Below are 25,867 nucleotides of genomic sequence, written 5' to 3' on the forward strand. Positions count from 1 at the left end.
AAGCAGGCCCTGGGCAGAGGATGGGGGGCGCGGAGGGAGGGATTGCTACCTGAAAGCAAGGTCCGGAAGCGCGCCCCAGGGAGGTGGCACCCAGGTGGGAAGTGGGCAGTTTGGCAGGAACCAGGCCTGTGAGGAACAGGAGGAAGGACATTTCGGAGAGAAGGAATCGTATGTGCAAAGGCCCAGCGGTGGGAAAGCATCTGCAGGACGGCAGAGCAGCCTGAGGGCCTGGAGAGGCGGCAGCTCCGGGGCTGGTCCGAGAGCAAGGCCAGCAGTGAGCCTGCTCAGCTCAGGGGGGACTCGGCTGCCTTACCTGGTGCTGTGTGCAGCCCGAGGCCAAGACCGAGCCGTCAGCTGCTCCGGGGGTTTGCCAGGCAAATGGCCCTAATGACCTGACACCCACCACGGCCCCAGTGCGCAGATGTGTGCAGCCTGTGTTCGTGCGGAGACAGCTCTCCCAGGTCTGTGACCGCCTGGTGCTGCCACACTGTGTGCTCAGAGTCTTCATCTTCAGCAGGAGGTCTGAACTGGACATGCAGCCCACTAGCACAGGCCTTCTCTGGCCTTTGCTCTGCCTCCCTGCAGGCCACTGGGCTCACCGGTATGGGTTAGTGATGCTCAGCTTCTCGGGGAAACTGCATCGGCACAAGATGCCTGTTCACGTGGTGCTGAGGAGGCCCGGGCCAGTGGACAGGACCTGGATGGCGGGTTCACACATTCCGCTTCGCCCCCAGTTCATATTTCATGAAGTTTCCTTGATAGAACCTCAGACCACTCCCACGCTCTGAGCTAAACAAGTGTAACGCTTCAGTCCATAATGATCCTGTCAGGGCGTAGCTTTTAGAAAAAATACAAAATCAGACTTTGATCAAGGGAACAGGTATTAAGCACTCATCAGCAGTGACTTGAAATCAGTTCTCAGAAAACATACTGTATGTGTGACTAATACCTCATTTGGCCCTTTCTGCAGAAGTAATGGAGATACGTGCAGTGCGGTCCTATACCTTCTCATAGATGGTGGGACATTTCTGAGCATGTTGGTCCAGATTTGTCTGGACAGGGACTTCCGGTACTCAGTTCTAATCAGCCGTAGGAATTGACATTATTTTCTAAGGGAACCATGACTATCTCTAGTGAATGGATTGCCTGGTGTTGAATGATTGACATTCTGGTGGAGTGGGGAGATGTGGAAATTTCAATCCATGTCTCATTGCTCTCTCGTCCTCTCTGGGACACTTGCTTTTAACCATTAACACTCTTTGAAAGGGTGTACATTAGGAAATCAATTTCTTAGTGCCTTTGGGAAGAAGTGACATGACTAGTAACATTATTGCTGGCTTAATCTTCCCAAATTGGAGTAAAATAATACATTTAAATTGATCCGTACTTGCAAGTCAGGTGGTATAAATGAATTGCACAAACATAAAGAAGTCTAAAATTAAAAATATACGATATCCTTTGCTCTTGAATATATTTTCCAATACGCTGGAAATTTATTTTATCTATCGTTTATTAAACACTTATTGTGTGTGAGATTCTGTTTTAAATATTTACTTAGGTCATCTCATTTAATTCTCCAGTAATCCTTTGCAGTAGGTCGATTGTGCCCATTTCATAGGAGAGGAGACTGAGGCCTACCCACCACTGCCACATGAATCTGAACCCATTCTTGAGCTTTGGATTTCAGATCAGCAAACTCTCATTGATCACTCAGTGCTAGGTACCAGGGGACATTTAAAATGCAAGTGACAGATGTCTTCTAAGGTATCTTAAATAGAAGACAAAGCTGTTGAATTTTTCTAGAGATCAAAAAATACATAATGTTTAATTTAATATGTAAAGATAGTGGCATACAGACATATTTGTGGGTATTTGTACATGGTTTATAAACACACATACATTTCTTTGCTCTGTCAGCTAAGAGGGCTGAAAAGAAATGACATTTCAGTAGCAACAAGCATGTTTAGTGCCCAGATCTTGGTTTGTAATACAATTCCCAGGGAAAGGAACAGCGTTCCCTGGAGAAGCGGCTGATTCCAAGACTGGGACAGGAAACGCACATCCTGCAATGACAGAAAGGAAGGAAGGACTCAGAAAGAAAGACAAGTCCTGGCCAGTGTGCTGAGTGGTTAGAGCATCTGTCCACTCAATTCCAGGTCAAGGGCACGTGGCTGGGTTGCAGGTTCAATCCCCAAGCCCGGTCCAGGAGTGTGCAGGCAGCAACAAATCTCTCTCTCTCTCTCTCTCTCTCTCCTCTCCCTCCCTCCCTGCCTTCTTCTCTCCCACTCTCTTAAAAAAAAAAAAATCAATGGAGAAATTATCCTAGGTTGAGGATTAACAACAACAACAAAAAAAAGTGAAAGGAAGACAGAAAAGAAGCACATTGATGCGGGCAGGACAAAGGAAGAGGTCCTAGCAGCCCAAACTGGAACAGTTTGAGCAACAAAGTAAACAAAGTAGTGTTGGATTATAACCCAGAATACAACATAAATATCCATGAGCTCATACTGATGCAAGTAAATGACTGAATAAATTAACGTGTGAAGAAGAGAAAATTTTACGTGAGGAATTCCAAGTGAATTACGCCGATCCTCCACCCTGAAGGACAGAGCATGCGCCCCCCCCTCCCTAGGACTGGGCTGCGCAAGGTGCCCCCCTCCTACAGCTGGAAAGGGGAGGGAAGGGTAACGCGACGGCGGAAAAACCTGACGAGCAGCACCTCAGCTGGGTGACCGAGCCCTCAGTCCTGTGCTAGTATGTAGCCTTGAGATGACTGATGAAACTGGCACCTGACCCCTGTGGTCTTCCTCCCAAGCACAGTCCAACCATGAGAAGAGGTCAGACAAATGCCAGGACGGGGCAGCCTCTGATCCCTGAGCAGAGCGACCGTTCTGAGCAAGCAAAGCTGGGGAACTGCCACAGCCACCAGGAGCCAAAGGACACACCGTCCAGATAGGACGTGGTGTCCGGCACGGGATCCGGGGACAAGACAGACAGAAAGGACATTAGGTGAAAACCAAGGAAATCTGAACAGGAGATGGATTTTACTTAGTGACGCTGCATTAATGTTGGTTCATCAATTGCAACAACGTAGCATACTAATGTAAGAAGTTAATAATAAGGAAACTTTGTGCAGGTAGATGGGGTGCATGGAACGCTATCATTTTTTTCAACTTAAAACTTTTTAAAAAAAATGAAACCAGTTAATAATAAAATACATGAGCATTTTAGTGTGATGCATGAGAAAAGGTCATTTAGTTGGCCTCATCCCTTTTCATGACGGATGTAAAATGTAGGTGTGAATTTATTTAACTGGGGATTATCGGACAAGTAATTTTGTCAAAAGGAACTCATATAAAGACCCCTTTGAACCTATCCAAGTTCCGAAGATGACCAGTTCAGTTGGTAAAAAAAAAATATGTAGGTAAGAAGAAATTCTGTAACTTACTTTTAATCTTGTAGAAGTCATCATATAGTTACTAAGGTTATTTCTATACAGAAATATATTTGTTTTCTGTAACAGTTGTTCTAATAGATCTTCAATTAGCTTTTTGTCTTTTTATTTTGCTCTACTAATTCCATAAGGCTTTCTGCATCACATTATCTTTATTTTATCTTACTTTATCTCCATTGCATCCCGGTGGGGAATAGGAACAAGTGGCCAAGGCCACGTGCCCTGCTGGGGTCACCCAGGATCACACCACACCGCAGGCGTCTCAGTTCTTGGTTTCTGTGCTTCACCCACCACCACTGGCTTTCAGATCGCACACTCCTTTAATCGGCTTTTCTCTTAGGGCTCCAGCCTTCATCCTGCACATTTTCCTTTTTCCTTTCCATAATCCTCACCTGAGGATATGTTCCATTGATTCTAGAGAGAGGAAGGGAAGGAAGGGGAGAGAGAGACATTGATGCGAGAGAGAAACATCCATGGGTTGCTGCCCATAAGCACCCTGATTTGGGATCAAACCTGCAACCCAGGTATGTACCCTGGCTAGAATTGAACCAGCAACCTTCTTTACATTTTATTTTCTTTTATTGATTTTTAGAGAGAAAGGAAGGGAGAGGGAGAGAGAGAGAGAAACATCATGAGAAGGAACATTGACTGGCCACCTCCTGCATGCCCCCCACTGGGGATGGGCCCAAACCTGGGCATGTGCCCTGACTGGGAATCGAACTGGCGACCTCTCGGTGCAGGGCCGACGCTCGGCCACTGAGCCTCAGGGTGGAGCCCCCCATGTTCTCTGTGGCCGCACTTCCTGGAGCTGCTGCCCCATGTCCTCTGCCGCTCTCCTCCCACCAGGCCGCGAGCTCCTTGAGGGCAAAGGTCATCCTCCCTCTTTAGGGTAAAGTTGGACACACAGTAGGTGGTCAGTAAGTGGAATTCGGATAAATAGCGGAGAGGAACGCAGTGGCACTGCCAAGTCAGTTGTGTGACCGGGGCGGTTGCGCTCCAGCCTCGTGACCGTTAGGCTGTTCTAAGAGATCTTCATTCCTCATGAATCTGTTTTCTCGGAAGACGTGTGTGTCCTAGAAAGGAGGGGAGTGTGACCGCCACACTGGAAACCATGGCACAGTCAGGCTGTCTTTACCTCCACTGCACCGTCGGCAAAGGGGTCTGTGGGACTGGGTGAGGGCGCCGAATGGGAAGGCCCTTGCACCTGACTCGGGGGTGCGCTCCCTGTCGCAGGTCTCTCGACATTCGAGAGCGTGTCACCATGGCCCTGTAAGGGACACAGCGATTAGCCCCTTTCTCCTTTCTGGCGTCAGTGAGCTCATCGTTCCGTTGGTTTTCATCTAAAGCACATCGCATTCTGCAGAGTGCGTGCCCCTGCCATGTCACATGGCTCCTGGGGTCAGAGGCTGGGCGAGGTGGTGCCACACAGCCACAGGCTTTCACCGGGAGCCTCTGAGGGCCGCGCGTTAGCGCCCACTGTGACCCCAGGAAGGGCACTGGCTTACCCCTTCCCCGAGCTTGCTTGCGCAGCTCGACTTTAGAATCATGCTCATCTGTGTTACAGAACTTCAGGAAAGTTCTCTGTTTAAGCTTCAGTTTCCTTAAAGGTTGGAATTCTGGTAATAGATGTCAACAAGGCTATTATGAACATTAAGTGAAATACTTGTGCATACAATCCTTGGCACTGGGCCTGGCACATGGGACGTCCTTAGTCAACGGTAGCTAGTAGTAATACTATTAACACTGTTTTGGAGAACCCTTCCTTGGGTTCTGGAAAACCCAGCTTCGGAAATGCTGATCTATACTCATATTGCTCGCTGATTTCATCCAGTTCTGCAGATGAGTCCAAGAATGATCCTGTGGTTTGCTCCACGGCCCACTGTTTCTGTGTCACGGTCTTCCGTCACTCTGTAAATGCCAGTTCCTCCGTCTTACGGAAGACCACGCACTGAGCGACGGAAACGTCCCCACGGGGTCTCATTCTCCAGCCGGCCACTGTGGCTGCTTCAGGAACCTGCCCCCGGAAGATACGGGGCGTTGACAGCTTGGGCCTAAAAGTCATTTTCCTCTACTCAGTTGCTTTGTTATGGCCAGCAAATACTGATCTAGTGTCCTTTAAATGTGCATAATTCTGCGCAGCCAGTCTGACAAGAAGGCTGAATAGACGACTTGTCAGTGGAGAGCAGGAGGCACCCTGAATGGTTGTGTGGAACTGATATGTGATTAATATTTGTACTGTATCAGCAGATGTCCTGGCACATGGTACTTCATTTGTATTCATTAATTAACTCATTTATTGATTCTCAAATATTTAATAGTTGGCTCCTGTGCTCCGGGTGTAGGGAAGGCAGAGATGAACAAGGGCCGGTGTCCCTGAAGCCCTGAGTGTCCGCGTGGAGGGGGAGGCAGTGGGCGGGGTGTCCCGGAGGGCCGGCGAGGAGGCAGTTGGGGGGGATGTCCCGGGGAGGGCCCGCAAGGTCTGGGGGAAAGGAATCGTGCAGGCTCAAGTGGAACAATCTGAGGGAGAGTGGAGATTTCCCACGCAGCTTAAAAAAAGGTTTGGGACCTCAAAGCTGTTCCGCAGAGTGAGTGGCAGTGGGCAGAGGGAGGCCCGTTGGTAGCGGTGGGTATGCAGCTGGAGATGTGGCGCCTGAGGCTGTGCCCAGTGAATAGATTTCTCTCAAGGCAGATAAGTGGCCTCGGTAGGGAGCGGGTCCCAGAGAGAACCGAAGTGGACTCAGGCAGGCCAGTTGAGGTGATGAGTCCTTCGGGACGGGGCTGGGTGCAGGATGGTGTGTATTTCTGTGTAGGAAAAAGGGACACGCATGAGTCTAAAATGCTGAGGAACATTGTTCTGGGCAGATCGAGAGGGGTGTGTAAGGGCTTGGAGGTGGAGAGGTCAGGAGAGGTTAAAGAGACCCTCAAGACAGACTGACATAATTTGGTGACAGTTTGTGGTGGTGTTATTTTGGTGGGGAGGGGGGATAAGGGACTTCATGGTGACTGAGGTGTCTCCTGTGACGACGAGGAGCAGCGGTGCCGTTGACTGAGACGCCACGCGGCGGCTAGACAGAGGCAGTGTGCTCCAGAGTCTGTTGCATCTGGTGTCCGGGGTGTTCAGGAGGATTTGTGTGGCTGGAAACAATGGGAATGTGGATCTGGGACTCCCAGGGGCTCTGGGTTAGAGATGGGGGTTCAGTGTTCATCGGCCTGTTTGGGGAGCGTGAAAATCATGCGCCATGGAGACATGTTTCAGGCTGAGTATGAGTGAGCCCGGCTGAGCCCAGTGCCCACATTACTGCCTTTCGTCTGAGTGCAGCTGTGGGCTTATGCTCGTGGAAGAAGGAAACGGCATTTAAGGGAGAAATGGACACTGAGCATAACTAGGCAGAGAGGTAAAGGGACAGAAGAAAGCGTGACATCATAGCGAGTGGAATACAGTAGTCCCCCTTATTTATGGGGATACTTTCCTTTTTTTAATCCTCACCGAGGACATGTCTTAGAGAGAGAGGACGGGAGCAAGAGAAAGAGAAAGTGAGAGAGAGAGACAGACGGAGAGAGAAACATCGATGGGTTGTCTCCCATATGCGCTCTGACCTGGAATCGAACCCACAACCTTTCAGTGTACAGGACAACACTCCGGCCAACTGAGCCACCTGGCCAGGGCCTTGGGGGGTACTTTCCAAGACCCCCAGTGGATTCCTGAAAGCTTGGATGGGGCCAAACCTCATACACTATTTTTTCCTACATGTACATTCCTATGATAAAGTTTAATTTATAAACTAGGCACATAAGAGATGAACAGCAATAACTGATAATAAAATAAAACCATTATAACAACATACTGTAATAAAGGTTGTGTGAATATGGTCTCTCTGAAGATATTTACTCCCCCTTCTTCTTGTGATGATGTGAGATGATAAATGCCGCAGAACCCACGTGGTCCCTCTCACAGTGAACGGCTTGGTGGTCCCCGTTTCGGTGGACCCCTTGCTGAAGTCTCACTGGCTCCGTGCTTTCCAGACCAGCACGTTGCTGGCCGTCAAAACACATTCTGTGTGTCTTCCGGCCACCAATGTAATGCCTGTTCCGTCCTAACCAAGCACTTGTCACCCACTGTGGCCGGGACTTTGCCGTTGGAGCGGCGGCAGCAAAACTGGCACGGATTTCGTTTTCCTTCCTTCACAATTTCACGGATAGAAGATTTGTTCTTCCCACAGATCTTAGCAACCTGAGCGTAAGCTCTTCTTTCCTCATGAGGTCGAAAACTACCCCCTTTTCTCCTGAAGGAGGCGCCTCACAGCTTGTCTTTGGCAAATCCGAATTCCGGCCTCCCCACCCCTGCATGTTGGGGCCACGGTGAGTGACGTAAAGGAGACGTGGACACAAGCCCGGGCGTTGATACCATGACCGTCAGTGTGACACCTGAGACGGCTGCTGCGTGACTGACAGGTGGGGACGTCTACCTCTTGGAGAAGCTGGACAGAGGATGTTCTACAACCTGGGTGGACGGAGCAGGGCTCTCAGGATGTCCTCATGCTACTCAGACTGGCGTGCCGTTGACCCTTTCATGAATGTTTGTTTTTGGAATTTTTCATGTAATATGTTTGGACTACGGCTGACTGAGGGTAACTGAACTGTGGAAAGTGAAGTGAATGAGGGCGGACAACTGTGCTGGAGGAAAGGCTCCTGCAGCCCACGGACGAGCTGAGAGACCCGCCCTCCTTGCAGCCTCCGCCTAGCGGAACTGCACGGGCAGCCAGGAGGGCCCGGGGCCTGTCCTCTCCAAGGAAGACGGGCATCCTGGTGCGCGGGCATCAGGCCAGGACAGGGAAAGATGAGCGGTGATTGATGGGTCCCAGAGGGAAAGGGGAGGAGCTCAGGGGCACAAGAGGGAGAAATAAACCTTAAATCAAAGGTATGGCTTTTCTTTGCAGTTGGAGGAACTGTAGGAAGGGTTGCTAGGAATACAAATAAGCTTGGAGATCGTTGGGAAGAGGACCTGAGAGCTGATCAAATCCGCTCCTCGGTGGCCTCTATTTCCACCCCAGAGGAAACGGTGACTTCATTTGCTGATGGAGAGGGCAGAAAAGGGAGGAGCCGGTGCTGGAGAAAGTATAAAAGTTTGAATAAGCGTGAGAGGGAGCTAGCTGACTGGATGCGTCCCTCGTAAGGATATTTTTGGGTGTACTGAGCCCAGATTTCCCACTGAAACTACAAGTGTTTCACTGATTCCGTTGCAAAGCTTATTTTCCTCCTGCGGCATGTGGCAAGCCCTAGGTGTGGGGGTGGGGTATTTGCAGAGGGTGGGATTGGACTGGGGATGTGCAGGCTGCGTGTGCTGCAGGATGAGGGCAGAGGAGCTCAGGTCAAGGTGAGTGAGCCCTGACCCGGGGACAGTAGTCAGGGAGGCTAATCGATTGGGAGAAAGGGGACAGAAAGAGATGCAGTCTCAGCAGACGGCAGGGGTTGGTATGACAGGAACAGGAAAGGGAAGGAGGAGGGATGCTCATGCCTGCAGCTGGGCTTGGGACTGTATGAATTTAAGGAGAGGTGAACCAGTTTCCAGTGGTAACAACGCCCCGGATGTAGCCACAGGAATGTATGTGTTTGCTGAATGAATAGCATGCTATTCCCTGGGGCTTTTATGTGAGCAGCCCTTCTTAGCATTACGTTGGGGTTTGGTACTGCTGCTCAGGATGGTGCTGAGACGTGGATCTTTGTGACGGGCTTAAAAGTGATACTTCGGGGGCAGGGCGAAAGCTGCAGGACTCTGCTTTCGTTTATAACTCGTATGAAGTTAAAAGACTTGACAGTGGCCAGTTTTTTGGCAAATTTATATTGATAATTGGTAATTATCATTAAAAATGATCACTGATCTTTGGTAATTAATAATTTTTTCCGGAAGTTGTCACTAGCTCTGTTGGATTTTGTTGTTTTGACCAGTGGTTGCAATAATTTTGATTAAGTGTGTCTTAAGAAAGCCTAAAATGGAAGAATCTATCATGGGCAGTCATTTTGGGAAGGCAAAGGGCTTTGCTATATTTAAACTATAAAAAAAAAAAAATCAAGTGAAATATTAGTCTCAGATAAATGTATTATAGCTGAATTCAATGAATTTATTTTTCACGGTTACTTGTTCGTGTTGGAAGGTCAACACGCTGGTCAGTGAAGAGAGCGTGTCCCAGCCTTCGTAGTGGTGTTCAGGGTAAGTGGAGCTTTGGGAAGCCTAGACTGGCCCTACTTCGTGGAATTACTGTGTCTGATTAATCATGTCGATTTCTCATGCAATATCAAACCATAGAGGGGACCCATTTCAGGCCACCTGTTTGGTGCACGTGTTTTGCAGAACTTGAAGTACAGTTTGTGTCTTGACTTACATGGTTGCGGACTCAGCATGCATGCTTCAGACAGCTCCCAAATTAGTTGCTATGTTGCTGGACTCATATTTCTTGATTGTCTGCTAAAATGAACTTTCTTCCATGGGTTTCAGACCAATAATCACGATTTCTAAGTATTTTCCATTGCTCCTTGCCTTGTTTTAATACTGTTATTGTTTTCCTTCAGCTGAGTACGTCTCTAGAGCAGCGGTTCTCAACCTTCCTAAGCCGCGACCCTTTAACACAGCTCCTCATGTTGTGGTGACTCCCAACCTTAAAATTATTTTTGTTGCTACTTTATAACTGTAATTTTGCTACTGTTATGTCTTAGGGGACCCCTGTGAAAGGGTCGTTTGACCCCCAAGGGAGTCATGACCCACAGGTTGAGAACCGCTGCAATAGAGACAGAAAAAGGGCCTCTTTAAAAAAAAAGTAATAACACAGCTCTCTTGCACAGTCGAAGTGGGAAGATGCAGTCACCAAACGGAAGGGATAAGAAAGAGCCCTGGCTGGTGTTGCTCAGGGGTTAGAACATCAGCTCACACACCAAAGGGTCATGGGTTCAATTCCGATCAAGGGCACATACCTGGATTGCAGGTTCGATCCCCCGCCCCAGTCAGGGGAAACAAATAAATGTATCTCTCTCACATCGTTTCTCTCTCTCTTTCTCCCCTTCCCTCTCTTCCATTCTACCTAAAAATTAATGGGAAACATGTCCTCCGGTGGGGGTTAACAAACAAAGAGGGAACTGTGTTTGGAAAAGTTATCTTTAAGAACTTAGCCTAGAACACTTCCCTTCCCACACATCACAGGAGCGTCTGCCGCGACGTCTTCCTTCCCCCCTCCGGCAGGCACCTCGCTCCGGCTCGCTCGCCGAGGGTATTTTTAGCATGGCATTAGACTCATTGGATGGCGTTCCTCAATTTTTTTAGTTGTAAGGTTATTTTATGTTAATTTTGTTATTTCAAAAGTTTTGCTAACTTTTCAATGCCCTGGGTCCATATGGAAGCATCTTATTCCAATCTGAAATAATGAGAAGAGAACCTTTTACGAAACGTTTAGACGTGCGCGGCCCGTCTCAGAACACCAGCCGCACGCGGCGGTGGAGGGCGTCTGTGTGTCAGACGTGAGGGACACACCTGTCGTTCTTTTCTCCTGATCAATTCATTCGCAACGTGGGCGGAATGAAAGTTGCAGGAGGAAACCTGAAACCCTCACCTGTAATTTGCATTTTGAAAATGTTCTTCTCCAGTGTCTGCACCTGGTATTTCGGAGGCTCTGGGTGGCACCTCTGCTGTTTCCCGAGTGGGGTTGCTTCCTGCTGCTGAGTAACCAGTGGGCGTGGAGAAGCCTGCCGGGCAGGGGGGCGTGCAGGGGAGCACTCGGCTCGGGTACGCGACTTCAACGCCTTTGGGTGTTGCTGCGGCTTCCGTTTCTCCTGGTTCCTTTTGAGCGCGGCAGTGCAGGTCCTTATTCTTCCTGAATAGGGCGTGCCCGGAAACACCGGAAGAAGTCATAAATGTGGAGCCATCAGGGTCGCCAGGGGCGGCCATGGATAGACCAGCACTGAAGGACCAGGCGATGGGACCCATGTGCCCGGTGATGGGACCAGCCCCTGGTTCCGTTGTAGGCGCGCAGCTGGGAGACGCCCCTTCCTCAGTTCCCCCCACGGTGGCACACACCCAGAGTCACTGACTTCTCTCGGGGATCTGCCTGCTGTGGATTTGGGTGCCTCTAGGATGGGGGACAGTCGGGGCAGGCTCGTCCAGTGGAACCTCCTGCAAGGAGGGAACTGTTCTCTTGTGCTGCCCAGTGGTGGCCACTTGTCACGTGTGGCTCCTGGACACTGGAAATGAGGCCAGTGCGACCGAGGAGCTGAGTGTTTTACTTCATGTCACCGTCATGAATTCAAATGAAATTGAAGTCGCCACGGGAAACCGTTCCTGTCCTGGGTGGCACAGTCTGGAAGAGAAGAGAGCGACTTCCTGAATTTCTCCTCCCCCGTGCTCTGGTCCCGCTCTGTCGGACGTGACCGGGACCGTGACCGTGACCGCTTCTTGCTGCGGTGTCCGCAGGTGGCCTTCCACACGGACGCCTGCTTGTGCCCGTGCGGAGTTTGGGGCTCTGTGCGGGGTGGCTCCGTCGCGGGCCGCCCTCCTCTCCAGTCACATTCCACGCCAGCCCTGGGCCTCAGCTGGATCTCCTTGGCAGGGGGAGGGAGGCCAAGATGCGGGGTCCCTGAGTCACCATGAGGGGTCTCTCCAGGACGGCTCTCAGCTTCCCTGGGCTGCCTCTGCCAAAGGGGTTGAACCGGGCTAAACTGGGAAAACTGGATGAGGTCAGAGGTGCATCTCTGTCAACTCAACTTGGAATGAAGGAGATAGCGGGGGTCGTGATGAGGGAAACGACCCGCGTCCAGTATCGCACTGGCCAGATGGTCTTGAGTAAGTCGCCTACTCTCTCAGAAACTTTGTTCCTCTTACATAGAAGGGGAGGGGTCCTAACTGTCTTGCCTACAAAAAGGAAGATGTTTTTAACAAGGATTTAATATACTGAAGGAAATGTCTTGTTGACACCAAGGAAAAGGCCCGGTGTGCAGTGGGCCAGGGCTCCGTGCCCTCGCCACCTGGCTGTGCGGTGAGGCTGGGCTCTGGCCTGGCCAGAAGCCACTGCGGAGCGACTGGGGGGGAGTCCTTGCTTCGGGGCGGGGAGCAGGGCGATGCCTGAATTCAGGGAGCAGTCAGCAGGCGGAGACTCAGCCCTCCCCGTCCCCACATGGAAGCACGTTGCCCACTCTCCCTGGGTTCCAGGTCCCGTTCCGGATGTGGTGGAAGTCAGTTCATTTTCCCGACATTTCCTGAGCACAGCCAGGGCCCTGTGCCCCGTGGTGACCCCTCACTAGTTGCCCTTTGAGGAAAGATTACAGGGGACGGAGCAGAGGAAATGTTCCCTCCATTTCTACACAGGTGCATGGATGTTTCCTAGGCTTAGACATTAAAAGTCAAACAGTTAAGTGAAATTTTCTTTTCCTTGAATCCTCAGACCCAAACCATTTGTCCTAATACTAGCCCCCTTGGAGTGCTGTCTGCTCCAAACTGTTTCCTCGAGGTAAGTGCAAAGTAAAGTGAAACATTTATACTACATTTTCTTCCTTACAAAAGGATAGCAGAAGTGTTCTAGCCTTTCAAAGAATTCTGCTCAGCTGGATTGAAAATGAGAAATTTCATTATGTTTTGCTGCATAACGTTCAGTCTGTTTTTATTTGTATCTATACTCTGGATCATGTAGGAAGGAGGCTGAAATGTTGATACTGACTTACCACTGAGCAGAAAAGAGTAGAAAAGTTTTCTATTTCGATACAAAAGTGAATCATTCTGACTGTGAAGACAACTCTTAAGTATCTGACCTCAAAATATTTTAGCACTTAATTATTATGCATGTTTCAACAGAGGATCGTGACTCATAAATAAACAACTCTGACTCATTCATTCAAGAAATACATCGAGCATTTCTTGTGCCAGGCCCTGGGGACCTATTAGACACAGTCCCTTTTAAGGAGCCTGTAATTTAGTGAAAGAGGCAACAGACTTGTAAACAAACTATGACAAAGTACCTTGAATAGCACTGTGATAAAGGTATAAAAACACTGATGTCACACACAGAGGAAGAAATCGCTAGTTTTCCTAGGGAGTTGGTCAACATCATCGGGGAGATGGTATTTGATCTGGATATAAAAACATTTGTTGGGCAAAGAAGGGAGGAAGGGCAGTCTAAGAGGTTCTTCCTTATATAGGGCTTAGGTGAACACTGCTTCTCCGAGGCACACCCCAAGTGTTTAACTCAGCCACACACACTGTTCGCCGAGTGTGCCGTGCCTCCCCCACACCTGCCCACAGTCAGCCTGCCGTGTTTACACTCCTGTCACTGAGCCACGTTGTTCTCCTTCCCGACCACGCTCCGCCGTGAAGGTGGATGCCACGCCAGCCCGTGTGCAGACTGTTCCTTCGACCTCCTTTCCTTTCTGTCACCCGACACGTGCTGTCCTGCCTCACTCAGGACTTTGCATGTACCAGGTGCTCCGGAAGTGCTTCTAAGGACAGGCGCAGGTGCTTGTTATACAGTCTGTCATGGTTTTCTAGGCTTGTTGTAATAACTACCACAGACTTGGTGGCTCACAACAGAAATGTATTCTCTCTCAGCTCTGGGAGCCAGAAACCAGGGTGCTGGCAGGGTCTGGACCCCTCTCAAAGCTCTGGGGAGAGCCCTTCCTTGCGCCTCCCTGCTTCTGACGGCTGCAGGGGTTCCCTGGCTTGGGGCTGCTTCGCTCCAATCTCTGTTTGTCTGTGTCTCGAATCTTCCTCTCCTTTTCTTATAAGGACATCTGGCATTACATTTAGGGCCCACCCTAAATTCAGGATGATCTCACCTAGAGATCACTGATTGCATCTGCAAAGACCCCTTTTCCCAGTTAGGTTTTATTCATAGGTTCTGAGGGTTAGAACATGCACATATCCTTTGGGGGGTCACCATTCTGTCCATGCCAGGGGCTTTTCCAGGGTCTACCACTGACTAGGGTATCACAATTCCAGAGAGTTTGGGTCAGATAACTTTTCACTGCAGGGTTGGGACAGGAGTGGAGGGAGGTGATGAGAGAAGATTAAAAAATATATATATTGTTGAAAGTATTACAGATGTCCCCCCTTTTTTCCCCATTGACCCCCTTCCCTCCCCACTCCCACCCTTCTGCTGCCGTTCTCACACTATTGTCTGTGTCCATTGGTTGTGCATATAAGTTCTTTGGTTCATCTCTTCCCGCTCCCCCCACCCTCCTTCCCTCGGAGATTTGTCAGTCTGTTCCCTACTTTCATGTCTCTAGATCTGTTTTGATCATCAGCTTATTTTGTTCATTATGTTCCATAAAGAAGTGAGATCAGCCCTGGCCGGTTTGGCTCAGCGGTTAGAGCGTTGGCCTGCGGTACAGAGAAGTGAGATCATGTGGTACTTGTCTTTCTCTGACTGGTTTATTTCACTCAGCGTAACACTCTCCAGGTCCCTCCATGTTGTCTCAAAGGGTAACAGATCTTTCTTTCTTACAGCTGCATAGTACTCCATTGTGTATATGTACCACAGATTTTTTATCCATTCATCTACTGATGGACACTTGGGCTGTTTCCAGATCTCAGCTATTGTAAATAGTGCTGCTATGAACATGGGGGTACATATATTCTTTCTGATTGGTGTTTCAGGCTTCTTAGGATATATTCCTAGAAGTGGGATCACTGGGTCAAATGGTAGTTCCATTTTCAATTTTTTGAGGAAACTCCATACTGTTGTCCATAGTGGCTGCACCAGTCTGCATTCCCACCTGCAGTGCACTAGAGTCTCCACATCCTCACCGGTACTGGTTGTTTGATGATTTGTTGATGGCAGCCATTCTGACAGGTGTACGATGATACTTCATAGTCATTTGAATTTGCATCTCTCTGATGATTAGTGACATTGAGCATTTTTTTATATGTCTCTTGGCCATTTGTATGTCCTGTTTAGAGAAGTGTCTATTCAGGTCCTCTGCCCATTTTTTAATTGTATTGTTTGTCTTCCTTTTGTTGAGCTACATGAGTACTTTATGTATTTTGGAATTTAACACCTTATCTTATGTATCATTGGCAAATATGTTCTCCCAGAGAGTGGGTTCCCTTTTCATTTTGATGGTTATTTCTTTTGCTGTGCAGAAGCTTTTTAGTTTGATTTAGTCCCATTTATTATTGTTTTCCTTTGTTTCTTGACGTAGGTGTGGTATTAGTAAAAATTCTGCTACGTGTTATGTCTAAGATTTTGCTGCCTACATTTTCTTCTAGGATTTTTATCGTTTCACAACTTACATTTAACTCTTTTATCCATTTTGAGTTTATTCTTGTGTACAGTATAAGTTGGTGGTCTAGTTTCATTTTTTTGCATGTACCTGCCCAATTTTAGCAACACCATTTATTGAAGAGACTGTCTTTTCTCCATTGTATGCTCTTGCCTTTGTCAAATATTAATTGCACATAATGTCTTTGGTCGATTTCTGGGTTCTCTGTTCAGGTCTATTGATCTATATGCCGGTTCTTGTGCCAGTACCAGGATTTTTTGATTACTGTGGCTTTGTGGTATAACTTGAGATCTGGTATTGTGATCCCGCCTACTTTGTTCTTCTTTTTCAAGATTGCTATGGCTACTTGGGGCCTTTTTCTTTCCATATAAACTTTTGAAGTATTTTTTCTAGTTCTGTGAAGTATGTCGTTGGTACTGTAATAGGGACTGTATTGAATCTAAAGATTGGTTTGGGTAGTATGGATATTTTAATGATGTTAATTCTTCCAATCCATGAACATGGTATATGCTTCACTTTTTTATATCTTCCTCTATTTCTTTTTTTAATGTCTTGTAGCATTCTGAGAACAGGTTTTTTACCTCCTTGGTTAAGTTTATTTGTCACAATGATAAATGGGATTTTTTTTAGTTTCCCTTTCTGAGTGTTCATTATTGGTGTATAAGAATATCTTGATTTCTGGATGTTAATTTTGTATCCTGCTACTTTGCTGAATTCATTTATTAAATCTGGTAGATTTTTGATAGAGTCTTTAGGGTTTTCTATGTACAATAACATGTCATCTAAAAATAATGACAGTTTCACGTCCTCCTTTCCAATTTGGATGCCTTTTATTTTTTCTTCCTGTCTGATCACTGTGGCTAAGACTTCCAGTACTATGTTGAATAAGAGTGGCAAAAGTGGACATCCCTGTCTTGTTCCTGTTCTTAGGGAAATGCTTTTAGTTTTTACCCATTAGTATGATATTGGTTGTATGTTTTCATATATGGCCATTATTGTGTTGAGATATGATCTCTCTCTTCCCACCTTATTGAGTGTTTTTATCAGAAATGGGTGCTGGATTTTGTCAAATGCTTTTTCAACATTTATTGGTATGATCATTGCTTTATGAATATTGTACCGTCCTTGGCATACATCCCATTTGGTCATGGTGAATACTTTTTTAAATATATTGCTGGATCTGACTTGCAAATATTTTGTTGAGGATTTTGGTGTCTATGTTCATCAGGGATACTGGCCTATAATTTTCTTTCTGTGTAGTGTCTTTATCTGGTTTTGGAATCAGAGTTATGCTGGCCTCATAAAAAGAGCTCAGAAGTCCTTCTTCCTCTGGAATTTTTTGGAGTAGTTTGAGGAGAATGGGTGTTAAGAGAAGACTTTTAAAGGTGTCTCATTATATTTCAGTTTCTTATTCACTGCATCTTGAGGGAGGGTCTTCTAGAGCATTTCAGTGAGTCATCTAGACCATAGTATGGTCTGCCTGCAGCTCCTTTGACCCATGCAACCATGCTTGAGACCACAGCTGCTCACTCCTGACCACAGCTCACTTGAGCTGTGTTGGATGGAGACCTGTCCCAACAGCTAGCAACTCATAGTCTATTCAGTACTGACAAGTTGATGTGTCCACTTCTATTTCTCTCGGAACAGTTTGAGGGCTGAAACCCAGATGACTGAGTTAGTTGGCAGTGCACTGTGCAACCAAAAGGTCCTGGGGAGTTGTACCCACTGCTCTGGGCCACATGCCAGCTGGAGCTGTGATGAAGTCAGAGCAGGGAGAGGACCAGCCCCATGGAGCTGCAGGGGAGCACTGTGCGAGACCCGGCCCCGGGCCCTGAGGAGGGAGCAGCCTCTGGCCCCGCCACCTTCCAGTTTGCAGGAGGCTGCGATTCTGAACTTCTGATTCTTGAGCTTCCATGGAAAATATGCCTGTATAACATTTGTATGTTAAGTTCGTGTTATGTATTAAGCATTATACACGTATTATCTGCTTGTTTCTCGTATAATAGCTGCGGAGACTGAGGCAGCAGAGGTTAGATGACTCGCCCAAAGTCAGTCAACTGCTAAGTGCTAGAGCAAGGCATCGGGTCCCGGAGAGCAGATCCTGGGCTCGAGTCCCCAGTGCTCGACCTCCTTCCTGCCCGAGCATCCAGCCTGGCTGTCCTGGGCCTCCTTTCTCAGCACCCAGAGAAACCCAGTGTCTGTTGCTTGTGTCCCAGACACAGGTGCTAGATTGATCAGACAGGTAAATAGTAACTTTTAAAGACTGCCAGGTTTTTTGGTTTACTCTTTCTTTACCTCATTTATGGGAAAATTAAGATAATCTGTGATAAACCATGGAGCTCTATAGTTTTTTTGTGATAAAGTTTTCATAATTTGTTTATGTTTCATAATAAAATCAGCTAAACTTTTTTTTTTTTTAATTAAAAAAACTTGCCCAGCCAGTGTGGCTCAGTGGTTGAGCATCGACCCATGCACCAAGAGGTCACTGGTTCAATTCCTCATCAGGGCACATGCCCAGGTTGTGGGCCAAATCCCCAGTGGGTGGCATGCAGGAGGCAGCTAGTTGATGTTCTCACTCATCGATGTTTCTCTCTCTGTCTCCCTCTCTCTTCCTCTCTCTCGAAAATCAACAAAGAAAAAAATTTTTTAACAAAAATAAATAAATAAAATTTAAAAACTTGGGTTTGATAAATGTGAGGCCATGCTATTGTGACACCTTCAACTAAATTAGTGAGTTTATGACAGTGTTCCACAGTGGCTAAGATCTCTGACTGGGCCACTCTGGCTGTCTTATGCTGGGAAGACATGGCTATTGTATTATAACAAAACTGTTTTAAGATTGACATAGTAGAGAAATGAGCTTTTGCTTCAGACTACTTTTTCTTCTAAAGGAATAGTCTCCATTCTTTAGGAGACTTTATGCGCAAAGGTATCTTTTGAAGGCTTAATGTCCTGATGAGATTGCAGAATATTATAATTTAGGTACAGCCTTTTTACGAATAATACCGGAGACTCACATTCTGAAATTCTACAGAGAACAGTCTCAGATATCTGATTGTGTTTTCTGTAATAGATTTGGGGTTGAATAGGCGTGCAGAATTACAGGTTATCATTTTTTTTTCTATCATCCATTTATGTAATAATGAAAAGGGAGGCTGCCGGAAGATGATACGCCCTATTGAGTTAGTAATGCACGGTGTGATTTTCAAGTGCCCACTACAAAATGTGCTTTACCTGATCATTTGAAACAGGTCTCTCAGGTAAGCATCTGTGTTTCCCCAAAGCCTGACAATCCTTGAAGAAAAACCGTTTCCTAATGAAAATTTAAGTTTGCTAAATAAAAATTAAAAATGCATGAATAATGTTCCACCTAAGTCACATACACATTGAAATCAGATACATAGAGCCCCGAAAATTAAATGCTTTGAAAAGATTTATTTTTTTAAGTTAAAAAAAAACCTGTTCTTTTTTTAACTGAAAAAAAAAAAGGCCTGTCAGTCACGTTGGCTGCGGGTGGTATTCATGTGTGGCACTGCTTTGTGCATAAGAGCCAGCATCTGTCCAATTGAGCCTCTAATTGGTAATCACGGATTATTAAGTTAATTGTTTGAATGGAGGCTATAACTGATATAATTTCTAAAGCTCTAGATCATGTAACAGTATTTCTATAGTGACAAGAGGGGAAGACACATGGCGGCGGCTGTGAATTGCCGAAACATCGGGCCATGCAGACGGAATGGTAAGCGGAGTTGCATTAGTGCTGGCTTTGTCCTCGGGGCTTAAAGGGCCCCCACGTGCCAAGTCATCGTGCGTTTAGTTGCCAAGGTAAATGTGTGTCATTAAGGGAACAGAGTAGCGTGGCTTCTGCTGTGCTATTTTTTTCACTGTGTTTTGCATATTGCTTGGGTCCACAGCAGTGTGATTGGCATTTGAGTGATGATTAGCACTGTACATGTGGTTTTCTCCCAACATCAGTTACTGTCTTGCAACGATAATTCCTTATACTTATTTAGCCTTTCTATTTTATAAATTACTTTCACATATACTACTTCATTGAATTCTCCCAACACTAAAAGGTGGTGATTTCTCTTCCAGAAGCCAGGGGTTGGGAATATCCTGGTGAAGATTGGGGGGGCCTGTAAGAGGAAAGAAGGTCACTTCGTGCCAGTCGGATGACTGCTTAGCCAGAGTGTTTACCACCCTGTCTCTGGTGCTACCAGTTCTAGATTTATGGTGAGATGGCAGGATGGGGGTCGGGGGGCATCTGTGTGGAAAAGGGGTCCCAGGTAGCTTCTCAGCTTCCATCACCAGGTATCAGCTCCCTGGAAGTACAAAGGCCAGATGCCACCTCTGCAAGTCCGGGAGTAGGACTTAACCCATAGATGATGGCAGCTAGTCGTGCTGGGACCTCGCTGTGTAGGCAAAGAGGCGCCCACTGCCAGAGAATGCTGCTGGGGTGCCAGAAGGTGCACCCCATCTCACAGGCAGCAAAGCCTTTTCATCCTCACCTGGGGACATGTTGTTATTGATTTGAGAGAGAGGAAGGGGGAGAGAGAAACATTGATTGGTTATCTCTTATCCGTGCCCCTATGGGACGAAACCTGCAACCTGGGCCATGTGTCGTCACTGGGAATCAATGCGCCACCTTCTGGTGTCTGGGACAATGCTCCAACCAACTGAGCCACCCAGCCAGGGTGGTATTTTTTACAAAAAAAATAATAATAATAAATATATATATATATAATCTAAGGGATTTTTTGTTTGTTTTGCTTTGTTCTGTTTTTAATGAACTAAACATGGTAAACTCTACTAGAGGCTTTACCCTGCCTACTTGCAGTTATATTCAATTGATTTGTATGTCATATACATATGTATACATTTTTTACTCCGTGCGCACATGAATTGAAGTCTGCTGTATTGTCTTTTAATGTGTATGCTTAATAGCATATTTAGAGAATGAGCATATCGAAAGTTGTGAGTGTCTCTTTTTCTCTGTCGTCCTCTGGTTGCTTCGGTCCTGGACCGCAGGCTCTGTCCTCAGCGTGGCCGTGCCAGTCATAACTGATCATCGAGGAGCAGTTGAAAGAGAGGCCATACCAAGATCCATACAGATTATCCCCACATACCCTTAAGGCTTCTTAGTATTTACACTGGAAAAGCCCTGATTGTACATTTTGTGATATGCCCATAGACCTGAATGTGTATCTCCTGAGATGCAGATTTTATTGTGAGAAAATGTTTGAAACAATTATTTAATATAAAGCCGTGCTAGTCTTTTTGTAAAACTACAGGCTTAGTGGAAATTTTTCTTTTGTCACCATAGATACCAATATCTAATTTGATTACTCTTGTGACTGGTGCTAACTACCATCTGATAGTGACTGTAACTTTTCATCAGCTGGAAGTAGTCTGCTAATTGAGCTGGAGCCAAGCCAAAGAAATCCTTCAAAGGCGTAGTTTTATATACAGCAGTTTTAATAAGCAATTCACTGAAACCTTTTATAAAAGCAACAAAGGCAAGAAGGGTCTGGACATGGTGAGCATGCCTGATACATCACACGAGTGAACACGGGACAATGCTGGGTCGCGTCGGTCACTGAGCCCGAGTTTGGCAAGGTCGATTAAGAATAGCTTAATTTATTCAGTAACCATGAGCATCCTTATTTGCTTAACAACTCTGTCAAAAACAGCACTCTCCCTCCCTGGGGTTCAGACCACGAGCAAGGTTCCTCTTGTGCTATGAAATCATGCACATCCGTAGTCATGGAAGGAGGCATTTTGCTGCTTGATTTTTCAGTCACAATTAATGTCGCATCAGATATCTTGGCTCAGAAGAGAGGTTTTTCAAAGAGAACAATATCGTCGCCTGTCATCACCTGGGAGCTGTGTAGATCAGTGGATAATCCCAAAACATAGTGCGAGTATTTTTTCCTCGAGAAAATGGAAGCAGGCAGACTGTTAGGTGGACAGTTGGTACTTGCACTTTAACCAGCCTTTGCTACGGCCATGTGGTGTGGTCTGTTTCATTTGCTGAGCTCTTCTTGCATGCCATCCCCTGCTAATTATTTAACATACTTGTAACAGACTTTATCGCCAACTATTTTATTACTAAAGGACTGCATTTCAGAGAATTTCCTAGCTAGCTCAAGTGCACATGGTCAGTATGAGGCTGTACAAATTGAAAGTCCTGGTCTGTGGTCTTTACAGTTGAAGGGAATGAATGGGAGGTGAAGAAACACTATTTGCAGAAGAAAGTTCACACGAGGTTGCCTCATTGTCCTGAAGTGATCGGTTCACCGTACTCCCAGAACTTCCCCTGGGGCGTCGAGTTTGCTGTACTTGTCTACCTTGTTGCGCGAGGTGGAAATGCCCTATGGAAGGCACCTGGCCCATAGGAGGTGCTTAACAAGTGGTGGTTATTATCGCTGGAGTCACTCTTCTGTGTATTCGGCTGGATTTTGCCTCGCCCCATGCTTCTCAATTTCCTGAGCTTATGAGTCTCCCAGGCATCTCGTGAAAATGCAGCTTCCTACGCCCAGAGTGGGGCGCCACGAGGTGCCGCGTTTGTGAGGTTCCCAGGCAGTTCGGGCAGGGTGGTCCGAGCAGCAGGGGCCTCGTCCGGATCCATTCCTTGAGGCCAGCGTGACGGAGTTCAGGCGCTGTCATAGAAACGGGGAGAAGCTGGAGGTGGGGTAGAGATGCAAAGAAATGTTCTCAGGCAAAGAAATACACCTGGACGGGGAAGAAGAACGTGATTGGAAAAAGCTGCTCCGAAGTGTGAACAGGTCATTCTGAAGAGATCTTGATGGGAAAACCCCAAAGACCAGTGTGGATTCCGTGTTGCTTTCTCCTCGGGGCCCCATGAAGGTGAGGCCGGCCAGGGTGCCAGGTGCACAATGTAAGGAGGGCTCACTGCAGGTGCCCACTCTGGATGCACACCACCCTGAAAGCCAGTGCCTCCTGAAACTCTGGGCCCCGGGCACCTCTCTCCTCACTCTCCTGCCGGCGCTGTCTTCCTGTCGGTGGTACCTGGAGCTGTCAGGCGGGAAGAGACCTTAATACTTATCAGCCTCCTATGTTACAGAGGTAGAAACTGAGCCCCTGGTTAAATGATTTGCTCATTAAAATTAATAGTGTAACCGTATTTTATAAATTCTAATATGCACATTTCAGCATCTCTGAAATCAGGATTGTCTTATAATTGAGGGCTTTTGACCACTGTGTCATAGGTTGATGGCCAGGACTTTTTCTTTCTTAGCGGTATATTAACACTAATGGCGCATCATAAAATCGGGTTCTTGTAGACCATGAAATGCAGTAGAGGAGAACCGGGTCTCCTGCCTCTGTGCCTCTCCGCCGCGGGCCCCGTGATGCGGTCTGACGTCGGTGTGCTTGTCCTCATGCTCTTAGAGACTGCTCAGCCTGGGGTTCGGAGCTCAGGCCGCAGACCCAAACTGCTCGACCACGAGCCAGCCACACCGATTCTCCGCTCACCTCACTGCCCTGCAGCCGAGGTGACAGAAGCAGGCGTCACTGCCTGAGTGTCCCGCGTCAGGGCAGTGAACCCACCCATGCAAACCAGTGGAAGAGCTGAGCACAGAGTAAACACTCAATAAACCTGCTGCTGTTTGCAGCCTCGCTGTCTGAATCACCTGCCACGCGGTGTCTGCACAGATGTCTCTACTGAGAGCCCTGCAGCCATGGGCGGGGTTCGCGGCATCCGCCTGATGAAATACTTATGCTGACGACCAAGGCAAACTATGGGATTTCCATCCGTAAGGATTACTGAAAGCAAATCGACAGAGATTTGTCCTGACCGATGCAGATGTCTTGGCCTGTGTGTGGAAGCTGTGTGAGGTGGAGTTTGTGGCCGTGCAGTGGTTTCCTATCGGCTGAGACCTGTGATTCTGTAAGTAGTGGCCCCGAAACGCCAGGGGCCTCTGCCTGGAAGCGTATCGCCCCCTTCACCGGCCTGCAGTTCAGCATCCTCGGTCCTGCTCGCTTGTCGTGTGACTACCTGATCCAGTCGCCCTGAGTGCAGTGGATGTGCACACTGTTGTTCTTCACATTTGCTCTTAAGATGTCCCCCATTTTTGTCTTTCTCCTCCCATGAAGGTCACTGTGTCTAACAAGGTGAATTGGGAATCCGGGTTAAGCCTTTGCCAACCTTCGCTCTTCACCCAGCAGGGGTGGTTTCTCGGCTGAAGCCCCAGAGCGCTTTGGGGCTGTCCTGTGACATGGGTCACAGACTGCTCGGCATTCATTGTGTGTTGACTTGCTTTGCCTCCTGCCTGGTCCTGAGAACGCAGGGGAAGGGATCTTGGCTTACTCATGTCTGTTATGCTGTGGTACCTGGCGTAATACTGTATGGTTCTTAGACATTTGTTGAATGGATACCTTTTGGGTTATCGAATAGAGCTGGGATGGATTTAGTTCACAAATACCATAGAGATGATAGCTCGTTTCAGGCTACGCCTGTCTCCCCAGTTACCTCCCTTCCAGAAGCAGGTTCTCCCACAGTGTAACAGATCCGCTCCGACTTCCATACGCTGCGTTAATGTCAGCAATGGCAGTACTAGCTCACCTTGTTAAGAGATACTAGATGGCAGTAGACAGAGTTGGAGCCTGTCACTGCACAGACTCTCACTACCAGTGAGAAAAGCTGTTCTGTCGGTGGTGGGGTCATGGGACACAGGATGGGAGTGTGGCCCTGGAAGAGCAGCTGGGGGAGGGTGGGCTGTCGCCATGAAGTGGAAGGAGCAGGCAGTGGGCGCTCCTGGCTCTGGCCGTCTCGTCTCATGAAGTGTTCGTCTTGCAAAAGTGACAGAGTAGACATTTTCTAGGAATATTTTGTGATGGACGCTCTAAAAGGCACCCCTGACTTCCTGATAATTTCGGGTTACATTTACTGTGCTTTTAAGTGACTCTTTTTCTTAAATACACATTTCATTGATCAGGTGAGAGGTTGGGAAGGACAGAGCAATCTGGTACTTAGATTAAACAATATTTCTATTTGAAACAAATCACAGGTACGGTCCTCAGGAATCTGTCTTGCTTCTCACATCTTTAAGGAAGATAGTGTTAACAGTTCATCATGGAGGCTTGCTTGTTTATCTCTTTCCCATCAGAAAATGTGACAACACATTTTGGTTCAGGCTGATACTTTGTATCAGTTTAAGGTGAAAGGGACTTGTTTTTTTTTTATCCTCACCCGAGGACATTTTTCAATTTTTTTGTTCAGATAGAGTAGGAGGGAGAGAGAGAAACATCGACATGAAAGGGACACATCGAGTGGCTGCCACCCACACAACCCAACCAGGGCCGGGGACAAACTGCAACCCAGGTACGTGCCCTTAGCGGGAACCAAACCAGGGTCTCTCTGGTCCACAGGCCAACGCTCCAACTGCTGAGCCAAACCGGCCAGAGCTGAAAGGGACTATTTTTAATTGGGAAAGTTGGGAAGAGGTGTGAACAGAGTAACAGATTGGGAAGGCTAGATACATTTCCAGCTTCTTTAGGTATAGTCTTTATTCGGTAGCTTAAAAAATAAAGTTGGAAGTGTCAAATTCTCAGACCATAAATCATAATCCCAATACAGTGAAAGAAAAATGATGGTAAAGTTTTATGTCAGAGTATCTGTATAGCTTCCCTTTCATGGGCAATTACAAGTTGACTATACTTAAGTGCACTTTGTAGCAATACAGATGTGTACATAATTAAAACTTAGTAACCTTGCAGATTAGCCCACGTCTACAGATGTATTTTTTGACCAAGACTTTATGATCTATTTTTCTAAGACTTAGACAAATACAAATTTTAACCATAAAGAAAGCCCATGGTCATATTTCAGTCATTCTTTCTTGAGGTGGCGGTTTTGCTCAAATGGACGACCGCTGGTGGTGCATGAGAAACAGAGAGAATCATTTTGGGATCCTTTGTGACTGGAACTGGCCAGGTCATGGGTGTGTGTCTTGCTTCCTGATCTTTCTCTTTTGATGGCTCTGTGTTCATAGCATTCGTGTTCTGAGCTAACAACGGAAAGGCTAGAAGGCAGAAGGGCCGAAAGTACTCTCCACACACCACCTGCGCTGACTTTTTTTGCTTTTTTAGATTAAAGTGAATTTTTGCATCCATAATTCTGTCTCCTCTGATTTCTAGTTG

General features: G+C 47.1%; 1 protein-coding gene across 18 annotated transcripts in view; it reads left to right on the forward strand.

Moving 5' to 3' along the window:
- Positions 1–25,867, forward strand: part of NCAM1 (neural cell adhesion molecule 1) — a 331,843-nt gene that overhangs the window by 105,747 nt on the left and 200,229 nt on the right. The gene's annotated exons all lie outside the window — the stretch shown is intronic.

Source organism: Molossus molossus, unplaced genomic scaffold (genome assembly GCF_014108415.1).
Source record: "Molossus molossus isolate mMolMol1 unplaced genomic scaffold, mMolMol1.p scaffold_m16_p_13, whole genome shotgun sequence".
In the NCBI taxonomy this organism is placed as follows: Eukaryota; Metazoa; Chordata; class Mammalia; order Chiroptera; family Molossidae; genus Molossus; species Molossus molossus.